Source organism: Lathyrus oleraceus, chromosome 5, assembly GCF_024323335.1.
Source record: "Lathyrus oleraceus cultivar Zhongwan6 chromosome 5, CAAS_Psat_ZW6_1.0, whole genome shotgun sequence".
NCBI lineage: Eukaryota > Viridiplantae > Streptophyta > Magnoliopsida > Fabales > Fabaceae > Lathyrus > Lathyrus oleraceus.
Window position 1 is genome coordinate 48174348 of NC_066583.1, and position 12813 is coordinate 48187160.

Consider the following 12813-nt stretch of genomic DNA (forward strand, 5'->3'; position numbering starts at 1 on the left):
ATGACCTCTGGTACACAGTTTCCATTAGCATGCCCTTCTCTACATAAATCACATCGTAGTGTCTAAACCTGACTAACATTAGCTTGATCTAACTAACTATTTTGAAATCATCTGTAGTTGAGATAACACTATAATATTTGAATCTAGTTCGAGTACACCCTTTGGTTTTACTCGTCTTTCACTTTGTGAGCGATATTCATTTTGGCACATTTTCTATATCAACTCTTTCACCTTGTCTTCATTCTTATTTTTTATGGAACCTCCAGTTGAGGCATCTAAGAGGATTATGTCTTGGGTTTTAAGACCTCTAGTGAAATGTTGCATATGTTCGATACTGTTCATGCTATGATTTGGACATCTTTGCAGCAACAATTTCAATCTCACCCATGTATCAGATAAGGACTCATCATCACCATGTTCAAAATTTGAAATCTCAGCTCTTCATTCCACAAACTAGGTGTTCGTGAGAAATCTTTTCAAAAATTTGTCTTCCGAATCTTTCTAGTTCTGAATAATACAGTTGGATATACAATGTAACTGATATTTAACTCTGCCTATTATAGCAAATATGAATAACCTTAATTTGATATGATCATCATACACATCATTGATTTTTCACATTAAAAAATGTCTCATAGAAGCAAGTCAGGTGCTCCCACAGATCTCTAATAGCTTGTCTGTCGTACGAGTTATCCCTCAAAATTGAAAGTGCCTAATTTTTAATATAAAAAGTAACAGGATTAGACAGTTGAAATCCTAAAGAAATTTGTCTAGCGCCGGACCTTATGCAGTAGTCTCTCATCGTTTGTCTTGGTGGAATAACCATTTATTCTTTCTCTTGAACGCTTTCATCAATAGAAGTAACAAGTGTTTTCTCTTATTCCAGTCCCTCATTAACTCATTGTGCCTCTCTTTTTTCTCTCTGAATTACTCATGTAGTCTTTTTATTTTCTAAATCCAATGGTATTAGTGTCGAACTTGAACCTCGTATAAAAAATCAGAAAATACCTTAGTAGCACTACACCAAACAAAAATTGAATAAGAGTAGAAAAATAAAAATATAAATTAAAACTCACTAAAGAAAATAAAAATAAAAATAAAAATAAAACGTAGCACAACAATTTCCAATTCAACATAATCCATGGAAAAAACTTTATGACAATTTAGCAAATTTACTAAATGTATCAAAGTAATAAAATTTATAAGTTTGTATCCGTAGGGATTATGATATTTTAACAAAGCGATTTGCGTGTTATTGAAAGTAAGTTTGGGGGTTTTCAAGTTTTTTTTGGTAAAATAAAAGCATAAATAAAATTTGTTGGAAAAACTTATCAGATGAAAGCGATTATGTCTTGTTTCGAACCCTATGTATGTCACTCTTGATGTCAGTGTCTAATTGCCCTATAATGATTATTCAGCGGTTACGACGGTTTAACTTAGTTGTTACACATAATCCCTTGGTGTATAACAAATTATTCTACAATACGCTACCTAATCTCTTATGTTAGCTCGCTAGTTAAAACATGTGATAATTTGAATGAGAAATTCTAAGTCACAACTTATAATCTCTTATCTCTAATAGATTACTAAGTTGAAAAGTTACTTTAGATCAAACCCAAAAAACTATGGTTAGTAATTGATACGACTTATAAGTTCAATATATGACTTCGTCAATGCATATAAAGCAATGAACATAAAAGTAGTTGAATTAATCAAAAGTGCAAAAGGTACTAAAGGCAAACATATGATCCAACATATTCATAGAGGTTATCTAACAAGCCCTAATCAAGGAAAAATTAGTTAATTATTCTAATAGGAATCATAACTAAAATAATATAGAAACAATACAAGAATATCCTGTTAGAATTTAGCTTATGTTGATGAAAACCTTCGCTCCAGAGCTTCATAAAGTGCATCACCGTCAAAAATCAATCACAAGAATGTCCTCTTCGTGTTTCCTCTCCTTTTCCCTTTAAATAGAAGCAAAAACACGTCATAAAAAAGGATCCATCATAGACACGACACCTTCCACCGCGCCCATGATGTGCTTTAAAACACCTGGATCGCGGTCGCGATACTTTTCGTCGCGATGTGGTGACTACCTGGTGCGCCATGATGGCCACACAAGAAATCCAATGGCCAATTGAACTTTTCCTTCCAAAATCTTCATATTTTTACTTTTGTTATTATTTTATTTACTTCTTAATTTTATTCCTATAACTTGATAAAACATAATCAAATTTTATCGAAAACTAATAAAAACAAATGCAAATGTTCGTAAAAATTACATGATGACTTAGTGTCACCAAGAAGCACATATGTCAATTGTGAAATACATGACCCAATAACCACGAGGTTACTTTCCAAGAGTATTAAATAATCTCACAACAAACCTTCCAAGACGTGATGTGATAATTCCAATCTTGATGGATTTAGCTTTACCGAGACTAGTTGGTGGTTAGGTTGGTGATCAACCATAGATTACTAATACACTTTACCAGTATAACCCACCAATGGTTTCATGATCTCATATCAAAAATATTTTTGGATACAAATGAAGCCCATGGATAACTACTTTATGTATTGAAAGTTATATTTCGAATGGTGGAATCATTGGTGCCTCTTACCAGAGGTTATAAGACTCTTGACTTTACTAATATTTTTAGTGATGATGGAAAGTCGACTATTGAGCATATTGGAAGGTTTGTTATATAATGCAGTGAGGTAAATTAGAATTAACCCACAAACTACAACCATTTCTTTATCTTTGATAAAAATATGTTTATGTCGTATTCCTCTCTCTCGAATAGAACTCGATATACATGTGGGTAGACATGGAACACTACACATAATTAGACAAAAAAATAATTCCCTTTTAAAATCCCCTACCTTTTTACCTTGATTTTGGACTCAAAGAACACATCCAAGAGCTAGTACCGAGACACATACTTTTTGCAGATGATATAGTCACTCTTGGAGAGTCGAAGGAGGATTTAAATAAGAGTTAGAAATTTGGAGAAATATTTTTTAAACTCATTATTTTTGCCTTAGCAGAAGTAAGACATAGTATAAGGAATGTAAGTTCAACAAAAGAAGAAGCGTTTCTAACCTAGAGATGAAAGTTGAAGACCATATTATCCCTCAAGTCACACGGTTTAAATATCTTAGATCCATAATACAAGATATAAACTATCGAATTCAAGCCGAATGGATGAAATGGAGAAGGGCGTCAGGTGTTTTATATGATACAAATGTGTCGCTCAAGTTGAATGGAAAGTTTTATCGGACTGCAGTAAGACCTATGATTTTGCACGGGACATAATGTTGGGCAGTTAAGAATCAACACAAGAAGAAAGTAAGTGTAGCATAGATGAGGATGTTGCAGTGAGTGTGTGGTAGACTTGATATGACAAAATTATAAATGAGAATATTAGAGAGAGTGTCGGGGTAGCTCCTATAGTGGAGAAGATGGTGAAAAATAAATTTAGGTTGTTTGAGCGTGTAAAGAGAAGAGCAATAGATTTTGTAGTAAGGAAGGTAGACTAGATGGAGAGAATGAAAACAATTAGAAGATGAGGAAGACCTAGAAAGACTATCCTAGAAGTTATTAAGAAATATCTTAAGATTAATGATTTGGATAGAATATTATAGCAAAAGTTCTTATAACTAAAATCACGGTTTGCAATTGTCTCTTCGATCACATTGAGTCAATTAGTCGGACCTACATTCTTCTAAGTTCTTAGCGGGGAGACGAGAATAACATAAAACTAATCAACATCTTAACCCAATACTTTGAAAGCGTTGTTGCTAGTCAAATTTTGATATTTTTCCTCTTTAAACCCTATTTTATAAATTGGAAAACATGGATAGTGTTTGGGCATCAATGAATTTTTTATATATTTTAATACAGTGAAGATGATTGTTTTGTCTTAGTTTTGATTACTTTTACTTTATGTTGTTTTTGAATATTGGTTTCTGTTTGTTGGTGTTTGAATGAATTGGTTACTAAGAATATAGTTGATACATAAAAATTGTGTGTGTCAGTGTATAACTATCTTTAATATTCTGTGTATAAATATAAATCATTATTTTTGAGTCAAACCGAAAATGTTGGTACTTTGTCTTGAAATTTATATAAGAGATTTTACAAATCAAACCGAGTTTCTAAAAATAGTAGAGATTTATATTTTTAGTTATTATTTTAATACTTAATACATTTAATTAACTAATATTAACCCAATCATATTTCAATGTTATTTCGATGACTTAAAGTTTTCAACTTACTCAAAATATAAACTAAATAAAATTATTTCAATGTTACTTAGATGACTTAAAGTTTTTAACTTACTCAAAATATAAATTAAATAAAATTAAGAAGGATTGGAGTGAATATATACTTTTAAGTAGGAATAATATAATATTTTTAAGTTAAGGTGATCTTTTACTAGTTAAATATTGATTTCTTCTGAATTTATTATGTAAAAATATAAATCAAATTGAAGTGGACTATGTTTCTATTTACAAATACTGATATTTTAAAGAATAGTTATTATTATTTTGATTTTTGGAGTTAGAGATTAATTAATAATTATAATTTTGTCAAATTTACGAGGAATTAGGAGAGTTCATCGTCAATATGTAAGTTGTATTATATTAAATTTTGATGTTTATTTAACGATGTATAAATATTTAATTTAAGTGTTCTTATTTCTTATTTATTTATTTATTTTTTATGATAAATTGTAGTTTTAGTTTATTCTATAGATTCAGTTGTGACGATTGGTCACTACAGAGTTGTATATGCAGGGTATATGAAAGTGAAGGGTTTGAAAGCAAACTATATAGAATAGAGCATACATGCTCTTTAATTTTAAATATGACAATTTTTTAAACAAGAAATTTATGTAAATTTGAATAGATAAAGGTTATTACTTTTCTATGTATAAGTAATTTTGAACTTGTATTAGAGAGACTATCAATTTTATGCAAATTTAAAATATTTTACATAATGTTTGGATTGATAGCTACTTCTGAAGCACTTGGCTTATGAGATTTGTAATATTTATGAAATTAGAATTGGAACAAAAAAATTTATTGTTGAAAAAAAAAATTATATTTATAAAATTAGAATTGAACACGAAAATTTAATGTTGAAAAAAAATTAAATTATAAAAACTAAATTAGAAGTTTCAATGAAAAACAAATGATTGATCTATTTATAAAAGTGTTTTCAAATAAAATTGTTGTCTAAATTTGATATAAGACAACATTTATAAACAAAAAAGTGTTTTTAAATATTGATATATAACATCGATTTTAATCGAAAGTATTGTATCTTGATAATCGACGTTGTAATTGGTCCCAATTAGGAGATATTTTTTATAAGGGGAACTAAAACATAAAAAAAATTAAAACAGAGATTAAAAATATATTTAAATTAAATAATAATTGATGAAATATGTTTATATTAAATAATATAAAATAATATAAAATAATACTAATATAAAATATACTTTAGAATTTAAATATAATAAAATAATATTAAATAATTTTTTTAATTTTATAATTATATAAAAGAAATTATGATGTGCGTCACATAGTCATTGTAATGTCATAAATTAAAATGTCATTTAAAGAAAGACAAAAAAATAAAAGAAAATGTTAAGTAGATAGTCTAAAAAATTAATTTTTTAAAAGGGATCAAAACATTAAAAAAATTAAAATAGGGGCTTAATACTTTTTGAAACAAATTAAGAAAACTCATTCCTCAATTGTTTGAAGTAAAAAGAAATACAGTTGAAAACTTTTAGCCCCTATTTTAAATTTATACCTCATCCCTTATCCGGGGATATTAATAGGGTTGTTTATAGTTTACTTAAGTGAGAAAATTGAGCCGAGCCGAATCGTAAACATTTATTCGAATTAAACCAAACCATTTTAATTTATTAAACGTTGAGTTGAACTAAATTTGTTGGTATTATATACTATTTAAAAATTCTGAACCATTATGAAACGTTGGAAGATAATTTTTTTCAAATCGAATTATTTATTAAAGTTCATTCGAATTGAATCAGATTATTAATTATTTTTTAAATTTTTTAAAACATATTTTTAATATTTTTCATTTTTAGATTCAATTCGGTCCGATTTTAGTTTCAATTCGATTCGATTTCAATTTTGATTTAACTTTAGAACTGTTTTGTACAATATAATTTGATTCATTAATAAAATATAAGATTCAGTTATTTTAACATCGCTTAATTTCGATTTTCATAATTTTTTTAATAACCCTAGTTATTAAGTAGGTTAAATAGATTTGTGCAAGTCATTAAGCATTGTTGTTAGTTTGTTAGTAATTAATTTGTTTTATATTCGTGTTAGTAATAATTATTTAGGACCGGTGATTTTGGAATATTTGGGAACGATGCAATTGAAAAGCATATGGTTTGTATATTTTTATTTACCCATGGTTTGTATCTCCATGCTTTCTCTTTTTATTTAACGTTAAATTTTTAAATATTTTAAATTTCGTTTAAATTTTTAAAATATTTTTTTAAAAAAATATTTTTTTTGAAAATTTTTCATTCACATTTTTATCTCTTCTACTATTTAACAACGATTTTATAATTTAGAAATTGAATTAGAGACGGTTTATTATTTAACAATTGAATTAACGATAATTTTAATAATAATTTTAGTGTTAGAGATTAAAAATAAGGATAAAATTTATAAAAAGAAAATCAAAATTTTTTAAGAGATTAAAAAATTTGAAATATTAAGAAGAACACAAACATATTTTAAAGTAGACTTAAATAGTCTTTTGATCTTTGTAAGTTAACGAAATTTTTATTTTTGTCACTCTAATTTATTTATTTTGATCGGAGTCCTTATATCTCACTTACGGATTTTGACTTTAAGAATTAAAATCAACACAAAAAATAAGATATAAAAACTCAGACAAAAAATAAATAAATTACAATGACCAAAATTCAAAATTCACTAATTTATAGGAATCAAGAGACTATTTAAACTTTAAAATATTGTTTGATATCTTTGGTCTTTGATTCAATTTGAAAAACAATTGACTAAATGAAAAAATGCCTTTGATTCCTTGACCTTCTTGGCAATATTCATTCCATGAAGGAAGATGATAATTCCTTATCTTAATACTTTAATAATAAGAAAATTATTTGGGACGAATTGAAAGATCTTTCCCCATCCTCTATTGCACATGCATCAATACTTGCACATGCAAACTGCGTGTCTCTGTTGGGCATACACCAACAATAAATACATTATTTATTTTCTAAAAGATCTCAATGATACCTATTAAATGTGCACACACAAATATTCTTCATGGGTTCTTTTACCTCTATTTCTACACTTTTGATTCTATTGCATTTGCTATTAATTCCAATCCTACTTTAAGTATTGGCAAGAATAATTTAGGTTAAGTTAAAGGTTTTGGCAGAGAGTTATCAAGAGCTTCTATGTTTTCACTATGTTTGATTTGAGTTTTAATAGAATTTCATTTATAAAGTTTTCTTTTTAAAACACTACTAAAAAGTTTGAGGGATTTATAGCTCTTTTCAAAGAAGCACTTTAAATTAATTTAAAAATTCAAGTGTTGTGAAATTAAAAATTACTACCCTATTAAACCCTTGTCGTCGTGAAGTTTGATAATATTAAATTCATCTAGAATAGTATTGTGTAAGACAAAGAATAAAGACAACCAAATAAAATGGTTTAAATTTAATAATTTATATAATAGTGTAAGCAAATCCACGTCAAGTAAGAAAAAAATAAAAGAGAAAGAATTTGTTTATTTAGTATGATCTAATAGATATACTCTAAGAGAGAAAGAAGTTTTACTATTTACTATACTTCCAAAAATTGTTATAAGCTATTATAAATTACTTACAAAAGAAATAGTCATCCAAGTTTCTAAGAGCAAACCCTATTTTGTATGCAAATGTTTCTCTATCTCTCAAAATCTCAATATATGAATCACACAAACTCAATGTATTTAGATGTGTTTCTCAATCCCCTTAGATACTTTCAAAGACTTTTTCAAATTCTAAAAACTCTGGGAAATTTTTACCTTTGCCTCTCTAACTAGGATTATCAATTACCATCTTTTCCCTTCGTCTTTGTCTCTTAACTAACAAAATTGATAGAGATACATATTTATACCTACTGAGTTTCAACAAATCTAAAACAAACTAAAACATGACTCATCATCGAATGGATCCGCGAACCGAACTAACCTGGCCCGAGACCCGCGACTGTCAAGACTACTAACTTTTACAGCCACTCTAGACCAACGATGCTGACAATCGCAACTCCGTTGGTTGGTCGCCGCCAGACCGAGGACGTTTCCTGACATACGCAAGATCGCCGCCCCGCGGCTTCAGAATTGCCATTGACTTCTCTATTGCTTTTCATAGTTTGGATTTCAACCACAAAACATCTTTTCTTTCCGTTTTTTCAATTACAATTTTGATCTACACTTCCATCTATACTACAAAAAGAATCTATTATCACAGTTGGGAGAAGGATTCCACCATGGATGATAGTCTATGGTAAGATAGGACGTGATAGTAAGTGCACTACTTTCTACCACGAGCTAAAGTCCATGATAAAAAAAAACTGGATAGCGCGCTACATTTCACCAAGGTTGGAAATTTCAAATGTTGTTAAATCTAGTCCACCCACTTTTCACCATGGTTAGAACTTCCAATCATGGTGAAATGTCAATCAGCTCACTTTTCACCACAGTTGGAAGTTTCAACCGTCGTGAAAAATCAGTCAGCTCAATAATTCATTTTTGTCACATACTTTGACTGACTAAATTGAGAACTAATATTAAATATTAAATATTTCTAACACAACAAGAAGAAGAACAAGAACAACAATAAGAACACCAAGAACAACAAAAGCAACAAGAATAACAACGAGAACAAGCACAAGAAAAACAAGACCAACAAAAACAAAAACAACAACAACAACAACTAAAACAACAACAACAACAAAGACAACAACAACAACAACAACAACAAACACAAAAACAATAACAACAACAACTATAAAAATAACATCAATAACACAAACAACAAAAAACAAAATCAATAGAATCGTTAAACATTAATTATAAACAACAACAATAATAACAAACAAACAAACAAAATCAATAGAATCGCTAAACATTAAATCTCAACAATAAATTAGTAGAATCGTTAAACATTAAATCTCAACAACAATAACAACAACAACAAATACAACGATAAGAAAAAGAAAAAAACAACAACAATAAAAACAACAAAAATAAAATCCATAAAACTGTTTATCATTAAATATCAACAACAACACTAAACATTTTACCTAACACAATAACAACAACTAAACTTGAATCCATGTTTTCCTTGCTTCGTTCAAGTTGGAGAAGAGATGATGGAGTTCTGAAACTCGTTAATGAAAGAAGATATATTTTCGAGTTTTGTTTATGGAAGAAATGATATTTTTGAGTTTGGTTTAGTGGAGAAATATAGTTTCGTAAATGGAAGATAAAGTTTTGAGGTAGAAGATGAATTTGGTCTAAGTTCATCTTAGGAAAAATTGAATGAACATATATCGTTATATATCTTGGAAATGTAACTTACTTTTAATTTTTTTTTTAAAAATAGGAAACCACCACTTTTCACCACAGTTGGAATGCTAATTGTGGTAAAAAAGTAACTTAAAAATAAATAAATAAACAAAATTGTTGGTGCTGCAATTCAAACCCATGACTAGGTGCCACTTTTCACCACGGTTGGAAACTTTGACCATGATAAAAAATGGTTTAAAATAAAAATAAAAAGAATGTGCCTAATTGAATAAATTCTACCATGGTGGATACTTTTGGCCTGGGTGAAATTTCATTGCGAAAACTACTTTTTATAGTAGTGAATAAATCTCCAACTTGAAATCACTATTCATCAACCATGATCAACCACCTTGTTTCTATCACCAGTGTTGAAATCACTATTCGACAACCATGATCAAGTCCTAGTCACGCTTGAACCTTGATCATGTCACTTGCATCCACTTGCACCACACTACCTTTTCCATGTTTAGGTAGTCTATCAAACCCACAAGTATGGTTCTTCAATTGTATTAGACTCCCTTTTGCTTTCAAATGCCTCCATGAAGGTTTTTATTTCTGAATTTCAACCCTTCGGCCACGTTCAAAACATAACAACCAAAGCCAACAAATTTGTATTCCTAAGATGGTACAATCTCTCTTTACCTTATAACGAGTCATATGATAATTAGGGCCACTTTAAAAATTCTCTCACTAGAACTAGTATCCCTAGAAGAAACTTCCACCTCAAAATTGAGTCTTATCTACCATAATTTTTAATATCTTCATCTCCAAATCTTTACTCTTCCTCCCCTTATGAACCTCACTAAATATAATACATCTTCTCATGATGAACTTTGATCCTCTTTATTTCACTTCTCACAATGTATAAGCCTTCTTATCTAATGGATAGCAATTGGAGACACAATTCACAACTTTACCATCAAGTTAGAGTACCTTAATTTGCACAAATGAATAAGTTATGACGACATTCCAAATAGAGTAGTCTATAAGTTATGACGACATTCCAAATATAATACATCTTCTCATGATGAAATGATGTGTTTTGAAGTGTGTTATGCAGAAGATTGGCTAAAGATTTTATTATTATTGAGTTAAAAATATGATTAAATGATTTGTTTGACAGTTAGATGGAGATTAATTTGGATTTAAATGAAGATTTGAATTTGAATTTGAATTGAAAACAAATCATATATCCAATAGATTATGCAAAGATTTTGGACGAAAATATCTGAAGATCCACAAGGAAAAATCTGAAAGTTATTTGCTATACAAGGTGTTTAAAACATTCATTAGAAGACAAGTACTCTCATTGAAGATCTTAGAGTGTCTAGGTTTTGTGCCGTGTATTCACGCTAATTCCCTTAAAGGATTAATGTTGAATCTTTATGTACACCTCTATGTTTCAGTAACTTGTCATAAAAGGTTTGTCTAGTTGAGTTGTAATTAATATTGTTTATGAACACCTATATGTTTCAGTAACTTGGCATAAAAGGTTTGTCTAGTTGAGTTGTAACTTTCAACATTCTTTATCTTGTGAAGATTGAAGTTGATCACTAGAGTTTAGTCGTTGTTTTCCCCTGTCATTGGGATTATGGAAGTGAAGAAGTGAGTAGGTTATCATATTTAGGGGGAGACTCTAAATAGAAAGTCATTGGGTAGTTAGGAAAAAGAATTAAACAACATAAGACCTTTTGTTGCTTGTAAGTCTAATTGTAATAAACTACTAATAGTGAATTTACTTTCTTGAATTGTGGACTCAATCCCCCAGATGTAGGTATAGTTTCACCGAACTGGGTAAACAATTTGATTGTGTTCTTTATTTCTTTTCTGCTTCATCATCTATTTCGAGTTAGTATATTGTTTCTGGTGTATCTTTTTGCACTAGTTGCTAGAGCATCGTGTTCGGCATCTGTCCTCTAAGGAACATAATTTTAATATACCTATCAGGTAATTTGCTTTGGCACTAATATTATCGCATAAATTCTCTAGCAATTCAGCTCATATAACCATGCTAGAAGAGGTCAAATGCACTTTTATCCCTTGTTTCCTACAAAACACATTAAAGCGCTCTAAAACAACCTTAAGGTATATACCATTCATTGACCTTAAACCTCATGATTTATTTATTTTATGAAAGTTTTCACTATCTGATGATGAACAACTAATAATAGTGAAACCATATAAAATATATAAAGCACGTTTTAGATGCTTTAGCCATAATTAATCCATCCTACAAAATTTTCAACACCCCGTGTTCAACTCTAGTGCAACCGACTAGATTATAAAATATGATTATGAACATCAAATTTTGTCTCATCTTGTGAACATATTTCACATTGTATAGAAGGAACTCACAACCATCAAATGTTTTAAGTCTGACTGTAACAACATAATGCATTAAACATGTTTCTGGTGTATCTTTTCTCATGAATATATGATCCATTTATCATCCACTTGTCTTTATTCATATTTTAATACATTAAACATATTAACAACATCTCAATATATTTAATATCAATATAAACTTGCATAGAAAATAACTAATAACCAACGCAAGTTATTTGTATGAAAGAGTAATCTAATATAACATGTTAAATATGTACCTTTCATTATGATTATGAATAAACAAACATGAATATTTATTTCTCCATAAAAATTGCATCCATAAATTAATCACAAAAATTTCATAAATTAAAATTTTATAAATTTTAAAATATTATATGAATTAATTGTGTATCTTTCACCATCATAGAGAATCAACATCAAAATTTTTAAAGTAGCAACCTTTAATATTAATCACAAATAAAATATCTTCACGACAATAAGGAGAATAATATCTTGTCTTGGTTCATCACTTTGATGCTTGAAACATAAGTCCCGGTTGCCATTATATGTACTACTTATAAGATTGTCATAAAATTAAATTATAAATCAAATGGATTGATGATAGAATCGTGAACAAAATCACTTTTCTTATAAATATTTCAAGCACTCTCAAATGTTTTAGAGTTGGAACGCAGAATACCCAGGATAATTCAACATATACTCGAGTTTGCACAATACCGAAAAAACTCGAATGTAGGGAAGATGAAATCTGAAATTTTGTGTGAAGAAGATAAACTTTTATTTTGTATTTTTCTAAATCCGGAATGCTCAATTTATAGACA

The 12813-nt window shown here is 28.8% G+C and overlaps 1 non-coding gene across 1 annotated transcript; it reads left to right on the forward strand.

Annotated features, from left to right (window-relative positions):
* The first annotated feature begins 340 nt into the window (after window positions 1–340).
* Window positions 341–447, forward strand: LOC127089674 (small nucleolar RNA R71). The gene has a single exon (XR_007791234.1). It is a non-coding gene; the product is annotated as a small nucleolar RNA R71 (small nucleolar RNA).
* The last annotated feature ends 12366 nt before the right edge of the window (window positions 448–12813 follow it).